At 38.7% G+C, this 9,530-nt stretch overlaps 1 protein-coding gene across 1 annotated transcript in view; it reads right to left on the bottom strand.

Moving 5' to 3' along the window:
- The window catches only part of LOC306775284 (E3 ubiquitin-protein ligase TRIM39-like), a 193,118-nt gene that overhangs the window by 12,060 nt on the left and 171,528 nt on the right, over positions 1–9,530 (bottom strand). The window lies entirely within an intron of this gene.

Genomic DNA, 9,530 nt, shown 5'->3' with positions numbered 1-9,530 from the left:
CTGCAGGTTGAGGCCCTGATCTGACGTTTCAGTAGCTTTTTACAAATGTCTCAATGAGAGTGAAGTGTTTTGCATGCTCACGTTTTTCCACTCCATGAACCTCACGCTTTTGCAGGCATGCTCCTGAACGCCTCAAGTTGAAAATACTGAATCTCAGAGGGGAAAAGCACCGACGTCATTACCGTTTGTACTCTCGCTGTGGGGGCTTGATACCTGGAGCTACATGACTTTACCAACCGTGGTTACCACGATCTGAACAGAAAACAGGCAAATGAATGCGGTACTGCCAAAACACCATCTTTCTGATTGGGCTAATCAGAAAGGGCTAAGAACTCTTGTCCCAACCTTTTATCATAAGCTCAGGGTTTTCTATAAGAAACCTGACAATCTATAAAGCCAAACAGACAAATACAGCTTCTTTGTTGCTTTGTAACACAAAAGAAGGCAGCAGCACTTCTCTGTCTGCCTGCCCCTCGTAAAGCTCCCCAACCATTGGACGGAGCCATCTGCACCGAGCGAATGGCGTGTTCCTCCTGGAGACGGAGTGATGTAAGCATTTCCTTGAATCAAAGCGAAGGCATGCCAGTGGTATTGATGGATGATAAAATGTCAACGTGCAGAGCCTTTGAGGACGTTTCTGATTAGATGTATGAAGACAGCGTTTCAATCCCAGAGACACTCATTTGTCTTCAGGACACAAGCTGAGTTTGGAAAGCACTCGTTGCAACCAGGAGGTGATGTGTCGTGCAGCAGCTAGTAACAGATAATGAAAACATTGTTTTTAAATGATGCTGCTGCAGCAGTTTTCTTTATCCCTTCGAGAGATGTAAAACTTCAGATTTGTACTTTGTTTATGTTGGCTTTGAATCAAATGATAAATATGTTTGTTTAAAGCCGGTGATTTACAGCGCTTGTGATTTGTGTGTTGGTTAACAATCAGCTCATTCTTTTTAGGGAAGGAACCCGTTCACTCACACTTGACAGACTCAGACTTAGCTGCGTACAACAAATGCCAGTTACAGATAAGCAGTACTCGCAGTGTTATCTTATTCTCAGCCTGAGAGCCACTTTAAAAACCGACGTCCACGTGAACTTATCGCTTATTTAGTATATTTAAAAAAAATACTTGATGTAGAAAGATATGAGCAAGATATGAGCTTTGCCATATAGATATAACATCACTGGTACGTTAAGTCGTTTTACTTTTGTATGACAAAGTCCAAAGTCATGCTTAAAGCTCCGTGAGACTTTGAGCTAAATGCAAATATTGTCACGGTAACGATAAAGCTAACATGCTGATGCTAAGCAGGTATAATGTTCAGCATCTACGTTTTGTATGTGAACATGCTAATGTTTGCATTATAGCACAAAGCGTCCCTAAAGCTGATGAGAAGGTCAGTGGTTTTGCACATATTTGGTCATAAACCAAATTATTTTGAGCTGATAATGGGATGAAATTAAGTTCAACTTCTTTATTTGTCATATGCACAACAATTACTGAGAGCAGCTGTTAGCAATGTGAATCTTAAGTCTCAGGCACCGTCCGCTGATACAGATTAAATCTGTATATAAAAATAATAAGATCACCAAGTAAAAACAAAGTGATAATCTAAACATACAATAGTGCAAGTTAAAAAAGGGATAGCATATAACATGAATCAAATATAAACAAAGTCATTTAAATTAGATACAAATTAAAAGTAATTACAATTTAACCTGATAGGAACATTCATGTCTGAATCAAATTTGATGGCAAATGTTCTTGAGACATTTCAATCTGCACCGACCGATCGGCGACACCATCAAGTCGAACGCTGCCATCAGAAAGCCAAAGTACTGAAAATCAGAAAGCTGCAAACACCTGCAAGATGAGCTGCAATCATCTTTTATTGATACCGTGTATGTGTCTGGATTAAGAAAACAAACAGATATCACCGTGAAACTAACCCAGGTCATTACTTGCTTTATGTTTTTGTATTCCAAGTTTTCTGAAATGATATGTTTTAATATACAAATGACGTTTTATCTAATGGTGAATTTGGGAGAAGTTGACCGACACAAATAGACAAAGTAGTGAAATAAATAGCTGAATGTGTATTTTGGATGTTTTCTTTCATCGAGTATGAAAGAACACGTGATTGAAGCAAAATAGATTCAATCTTAAAATTGACCAGTGCGTGAACAAGACTTGTGTTTTTTTGCCTTGAGTGTCGATCTTCCCCTTAAATTGTCACGTTTCAACAATCTCACTCAAAATCCTTCAAAGTTCTTCCAAAGTTGGAGTCACATAAATTGCTGAAGTCACTATCAAGGCAACCGTCACGGCTGCTACTGCGGCGCTGGAAGTCCGAACAGGTTGAAGGAGGTATTGCGGTAGAGTGTTGTTCAACGCACATTGGGAAACAGTGTTCCCCACAGAGACAGCGCCTGGCTTTAATTATCACACATTTCCACACATTAGCCCATCTGAGATACAGGCACTGGATTATACAAACAGCTGATTTGAATCTCCACGTATGATTCATGGTGACTGATATTTCCTATGATTTATGACGGTGTAAGAGTGCGCTGGCTCGACAGGAAATGAAACATAATTGGGAAATTGACTTCGCGGTATGCTTTGTGTTATGTTCTTTCCTCTTATCATGGAATAGGATTGTTTAGAAGGAGGGGAAACACAATGGCTCGGAAGCGAGGCTCTTGTTGGGTCCGTAAGAAACCTTTTTGAAGTTCCTGTTTTCTAACTTAATAAGCTCATTTTTTGAGCTATTATCTGTTATATCCTTCTTATGAAATCAAAACATGGCACAAGAGTTCACTGTGCTTTATAAAGTTTTTACTAAATTAATGAAACAACTTGTCTTGACCTCTATCCTCCAGTCCTCCACATTAAATACACATATAATCGTTTTATTCTCCTTATGGTTGAGGTTTGGTTGGTTGGGCAACGATCAAAAATCGACATTGTTGTAGTAATATTTCAACATTTTGGCAAGTACACTTATTCTTTATTTTTTGCTGTATGTAAATATTAAACTCCCACAATTAGGCAGTTAGCTTAGCTTAGCACAAAGACTAGAAACAGGGGGAAACAGCTAGCCTGGCTTTGTTCAAAGGTATTTCTCAGTCTGACTTCAGGAAGTCACTCTCAATAATTTCCCCATAAAACATAATTTATGAAATAATTTGTCATTTATACACTTTGGACTTGCACAGATTCAACAAACGAGTAATAATATGTTAATTAGGGAGCTTTAAAGGTGTTGGGAGGTGGGTTTTGTTAATTGAGGACAGTTCTTGTGTTTTCTTGACCCATCCATCCACCGTGACTTCCTTCCTGCGTGGACTTTGTGGCTCTATAACAACGTCACGCTATTTCCTTCTTTGCTCCGGACGGATTCAATTCCTACAGCTGCTGGTTTCGGGACATTTTGCTGAAACAATGATGCCGTCATTCTTCTTGGGGAAACGAAGGTATCACAAACAAAAACAGATCCCTTCAAGTAAACCGGCTTATTGGAGCAACGATCCAGGAGAAACATCTCAGGAGGGCTCATATATCACAAAGTGCAACAAGAGTCTTTTGTTTCTTGAGAAATCTCAGCACCTGGTGAAGCAACAGATCGATCAAGACCTTGAAGTCACAGTTTGGATGAATTGTTTTCGAGGCAATGAATGACGAACTTAAAGTACTTTTTTTTCCTCAAATGAACATTATGGAAACGGACTCTCCGTATTATAAAGTTCCGCTGGCCCGATGCCACGGCCGTCCCGCCCGGCCTTTGGCCCGCAGAGCCCATAATCGCATTACGATGCTGTGAACTCTGCGGTTCGCCAAGAAATCTGCAGTAAAGCAGAAACATGGATTGTTTACGGGTTTCGGGTTCCTTGTCACTGTTTGTGGCAAAGTGTCAGGCCGAATCCAAGTGAACAGGATCAAGAGCCCAGGTTGAAGAGGGCTATTGTGTTTCCCCGCTCAGACGTAATCAGAACCATATGCCCTCCATCTTCAACGCTTCAAAAAAAAAGGGAGGCTTGTTTAACAGGGCTTAACTTCATTGAACACAACTTTAATGGTTGACCCTATTACACAATTTAACAATGATGTTTCGGGAAGGCTTGCAAAAGCATTTGTGTGTATCAGTGTGTGTGTGTGTGTGTGTGTGTGTGTGTGTGTGTGTGTGTGTGTGTGTGTGTGTGTGTGTGTCCCATGAGAGGACCGTACACACCCAGAGGACATGTGTTCCCACTGAGAGTTTCAGATTTGAACAACCTTCAAGGTTACTGTTCCACATCTCCATCACACACACACACACACACACACACACACACACACACACACACACACACACACACACACACACACACACACACACACACACACACACACACATCTCAAATGTTATGTAGTTCTGCATTTTGATCATCACATATTACTTCCCACATTACATGTAATTTTATTGTTTTTCGGATCATGTTTTAACTGTAAGACAATAACAATTTGATTTATTCATTTTATTTTAGTAGCACATTTTAAAAACACACAGTTCAAAAGTGTTTCACGTATTGAATGAACTACACACATACAAATACAACAAACATGCATCGAGGCGTTAACATACATGATACACAGACAATAATTAAAGCACACAACCAAAATAAACAAAACTCAAGGCCAATCAGAACACATTCATGGAAAAAAGGCTGACCTGTAGAAATGAGTTTTCAGTAGCAGCTTTAAAACAAACCACAGATTCAGCAGATCTGATGGTTGTTCCAAAGTTCAGCGGTGACAACCTCAAAAAGCTTGGTCGTGTCGTCACAGTCGCGCCTTGATTTAAAATAGGAACAGATCAAATGCCTTGATCAGATGATCGGCGTGACTCTGCTGTATACACAGAGGCCAGGCTCATGCAAGGCCTTGTATGTAATAAGTACAATTATTTGTTTTACTGGAAGCCAATGAAGGGAGGCAAGAAAGTCCTCAGCTTACAGCGTAACGGTCACAGCAACACTTGGGTAAAATAGTGACTTAACTATACCACGAATCTTCGCCAGTTGATTACTTACATTGATTCGAGTATTTTTTTGTATTAGCAGTTTTATAAAAATGTATGTTTGAATATGTAAATTAGGCATGAGCTTATTACATATTTGCTAATTTGCATACATTTTCAGAACAGAAATCTGAATACTGGATGAAGCCAGGATAAAATTATTTCATTTTGTTGACATATTAAAATCAAAGGTAAATAAATTGAGAAAATACTGTCAACATTCATAAAAAAAAAATATCCCCATATTTTTTTAGGAATAAAATGTTGTATAAATCAGGCTGTGAATGACATATGAACAAACACCTCCCTTCAGAATCTAGAGAGGAATGCAACAGGAAGGTTTGGTGAATGTAAGAGCTACTGAAGATTTGGGGCTCAGCAGTGAGGAGCTGAACACTGTTCAACTGGTGGGGGAGGGGAAGCAATTCAACCGTACAGTAAATTAAATTCAGTGATGTTTGGGGATGTGTGCCCATACAAACTGTTGTGTCAGAAGGAAGTTCAGAGATGTAAAATGAATGCTTCTTTATTTATTTTTCACCTGAGCAGGTGGAAGGTTCCAGTGAGGTGAGACTGATGCCATGTTAAAATCATGTGGGATAGAAATATTGCATATATTTATACATATATAATATATATTACATTTCAATATAAAGTTGTTAATATTTATTATATCTTATATAAATATTAAATATTAACGACTTTATATTGTAATTTAACACCGTATCTATAAAAATCATAATGCATATTAAATTGAAATTCTTACACTTCCAAGTAGTTTTTGAAAGATGTTTTATTTAATTCCTTTTCATTTAATTAAACACAGCAAATTAGCGAATGATTAGCAGTATTGTTATCCAACAATCTCAATAATCCGTCTCCCCTGCGACCTGCGGCTCCTTCCTTCTGCCCCGCCGTGGTTTCCACCACATCTCCTCTCAAACCTCTTTCGCTGGGTTCTCATTGCTATCAGATCTGGCCCAGCCGAGCTGACCGGTGTTTTAACTTCTCAGTACATGCGGTCGTGGTTTTCCCTGACAGATGTTAGGGAGGAATTTTATCATGTGGCCGCGCCAAAAGCTCCTCAAAGAAAAACAGACGTTTTTATCTGGCACGCCGTGTATGACACCTACATTCACAGCTGTGTATGTCTTTCCCAGCATGCATGTGGGTGTGTATCTGAGTGAGTGTTTTTACTTGCATATTATCTGTGAAGCATTTTGCATTTCATAGAAATGTGATTTAACTAAGATTTGTTATACGTGTGTTTATGTGTGTGTATAAGTTACGCTGTGGGGACATACATCTATTTACACATTGTGGAGACTCATCTTTCTTTTGGGGCCCAAAGGAAAGAATAAAGGCACAAGACCTCAGCAGTGCGTCGTGTAAAATGGCGGTTATGCACAACGCACTGTACATCGCATCATTCTCATGAACACCAGAGGGGGTAGAAACAAACGGTACTGTGAACATCAAAAACCAGACTGTATATTAGAAGTGGACGTAGTCATCGTGACATCTCCCGTTGGTTTGTGGACTGCAGTTTTGGAACTTCGAGTTTGCAGATTTTGCTATAGAAACCTGTCAATCACTGTAGCCCCGCCCTAAAGCATCCCCTGCTTTATGGTCTGTGTGACTCTAAATGGACCATAATGTACTAAATGAACATCATGCTGTACTGAAGAAGACTTGAAACTAGAGATTGAGACATAAACTCATGTTTACAATGTTTACTGAGGTAATAAATCAAGAGAGAAGTAGAGTCATTTTCTATAGACTTCTATACAACCAGAGGAGTCGCCCCCTGGTGGACAGCAGAGAGAATGCAGCTTTTAAGACACATTGGCTTCACTCAGCAGAACCGAGTATGTAACGAGTGTAACTGGCAAAACACTATAAACCAACCTCCACAGTGGCAAGGAGGGATTGTAATTATCTGTAAACTAATATCTCATATTCATTGACGACTGTATTACCTTTTTACAAACCCTGTAAAGAAAGAAGTCAAGTAGTAAAAGCATTTTAAAGAAACAAAAGGTTGAATATCCTGTGAACAATCTGATTTTGATGCAAAATATTTAGCTCAAATCAAGATTTTTAAGACCTCCTGAAGCATCTAAATGTGAATTGTCCGTCTTTGTATGATCCAAGACATGTTCATTTTACTTTTATCGGTAAACTATTTGTGACAGTAATATCTGGAACGGTGCGCATGGCAAGTTAGAAATAATTCAGTTGTTTACGACCAAGCGCAGGCCGCGATGACGCAGCAGTTTGACTACGGCAACCATAAAATGAATGTAAGTCAATTGAATGTCCTCGGAAGTGACATCTGTGTGTGTGTGCGTGTATTACAGACGTTGTGGGGACATGTATATATGTCCACATTGAAGGGACTTGTCTTCCTGTTGGGGACGAAATGCAAGGTAAGTCTCCAGGAAATGAATGTAAGTCAAACAATGGCAACACGACTGTGTGTGTGTGTGTGTGTGTGTGTGTGTGTGTGTGTGTGTGTGTGTGTGTGTGTGTGTGTGTGTGTGTGTGTGTGTGTGTGTGTGGGGGTGTGTGAGGGGGGGGGAGTGCACTTGAACAGGGTGGATCTTTAAAGCACACAGACCAGGTTACAGTCTAAATGTACAGCTCAGAAGGGAGTTGTTTCTTCAAAGTTCAACATCTCCGAGCCTTGGCAGAGGAGCAGCTGAGTACATTTCTAGTTCCATTTTAACCTCCAACCTTTTCATCATGACTTAGTGCTGCTGCTTCACCCTCCTCCTCCTCCTCCTCCTCCTCCAGGAATCACTCAAAAAAAGGCACAATTTCTGTTCGGCTGTGAAAACACAGCTCTCTTTTCAAGCTTGAGCGCCGGCCTGGAAAGCATTTGATGGAGGGGTACATGTTTCGTGTTAAGATACAGAAGGTCTATTCACTTCTGTTCACTCGTTGAGTGTAAGAGCAGAAGCACAACCACGTTTGAGGAGGAGACTTATTTTCCATGGCAGTGTCAACACCTGCTTCTTGATACTTTTTCCGAATGTTCCTCCTCCAGCTGTGAGACATTGGATTTCTATGTCTCCTCTGTGTTTATCAGATTCTGTCATTTAATCATATTTAACATGCAAGAACTGCCGCCTGGTAAACTGCTGCAAGAAACAACCAAGTTTCAAAATCGTATTCATTCTCAAAACATTACTAGTTATGTAATTAATGTCATCTGGAATAAGAAACTTTGAAAATTGTAGGGGAGTCTTAGTTAATTTGCATATTGTGTAAAGAAAAAACTAAATATATGTATATATCTATATATATATATATATATATATATAGATATATACATCCCAAGTCCAGTCCACATCAGCATTCAAACACTTATTTACCATCTTTTGATTTAGTTTTTCAGTCATTTCAACATTATTTGTTGTATTCATCTGGTGAAATGAACCAGGATCATTTCGAACCCATACAATAGTGGAAATGAATTGAAAACAAAGTGTGAATGAATGATATTAAGTGTTACAATCTTAAACTGATCTCCCAACATTGAGACCTAACCCTCCTTTCTCCAGTTTAATCTCCTGTATTTTAGATACTGAAGCTCATGTTACATGTAACATTTGCAGAACTTTTATTTACAATGAATTTTAAAATGTATGTAAGTAAAACATATTTTCTTTTTCCACCACCGTTGTGTATGTTTCATGAGCCAATAAACTAAACTTCAACCATAAACAGAGATCATTTCACAATGAAATGAGGAGGATGGGGCGACTTTCTCTCTTTTCCTTCTCTTGTCTCCTTTCCTCTCCCCCTCATATACATGCATTCATGGCCACACACCGAGTCTGATAGATACTGGACACACACGCACGCACACACACACACACACACACACACACACGCACACACGCACACACAGCGTCACTCTGTGAACCATTATCATGACCAGGTGTTGAAAAGAGGAGATATTGCTCATCAATCAGCACGACTCCTCATTTGTACCTCCAGTTGCCAGAAGTCAAAGTGAAAAATAAGATGTAAAACATTTTGACCACCTGTGCGCTTCGACTCAATGCGGCCAAAACTAATTCTTCACTTTTGCAAAAATGTCAGGATAAAGATGAATATTATGATATGAGTTTTAGGTGGTGTTGTAGTGGAGCAACTGCCGTGCAAAGACAAACTGCACGTTTTATCTTAGGTGTTAAAGGTCATGAAAAAGCTTCAGTTTCAAAGTCAAGAGATGTATATCTGTTAGGGCTAATATATCATATCATATACATATATATATATATATATATATATATATATATATATATATATATATATATATATATATATATATATATATATATATATATATATGTATATATATATATGTATATATATATGTATATATATATATATGCAATATATATATATATATATGTATATATATATATATATATATATATATATATAAGTATATGTATGTCC

Source organism: Melanostigma gelatinosum (assembly GCF_949748355.1).
Source record: "Melanostigma gelatinosum genome assembly, chromosome: 3".
NCBI classification, from domain to species: Eukaryota; Metazoa; Chordata; class Actinopteri; order Perciformes; family Zoarcidae; genus Melanostigma; species Melanostigma gelatinosum.
The sequence above is the reverse complement of the archived record's forward strand: the minus strand, read 5'-3'. Positions and strand labels throughout refer to the sequence as shown.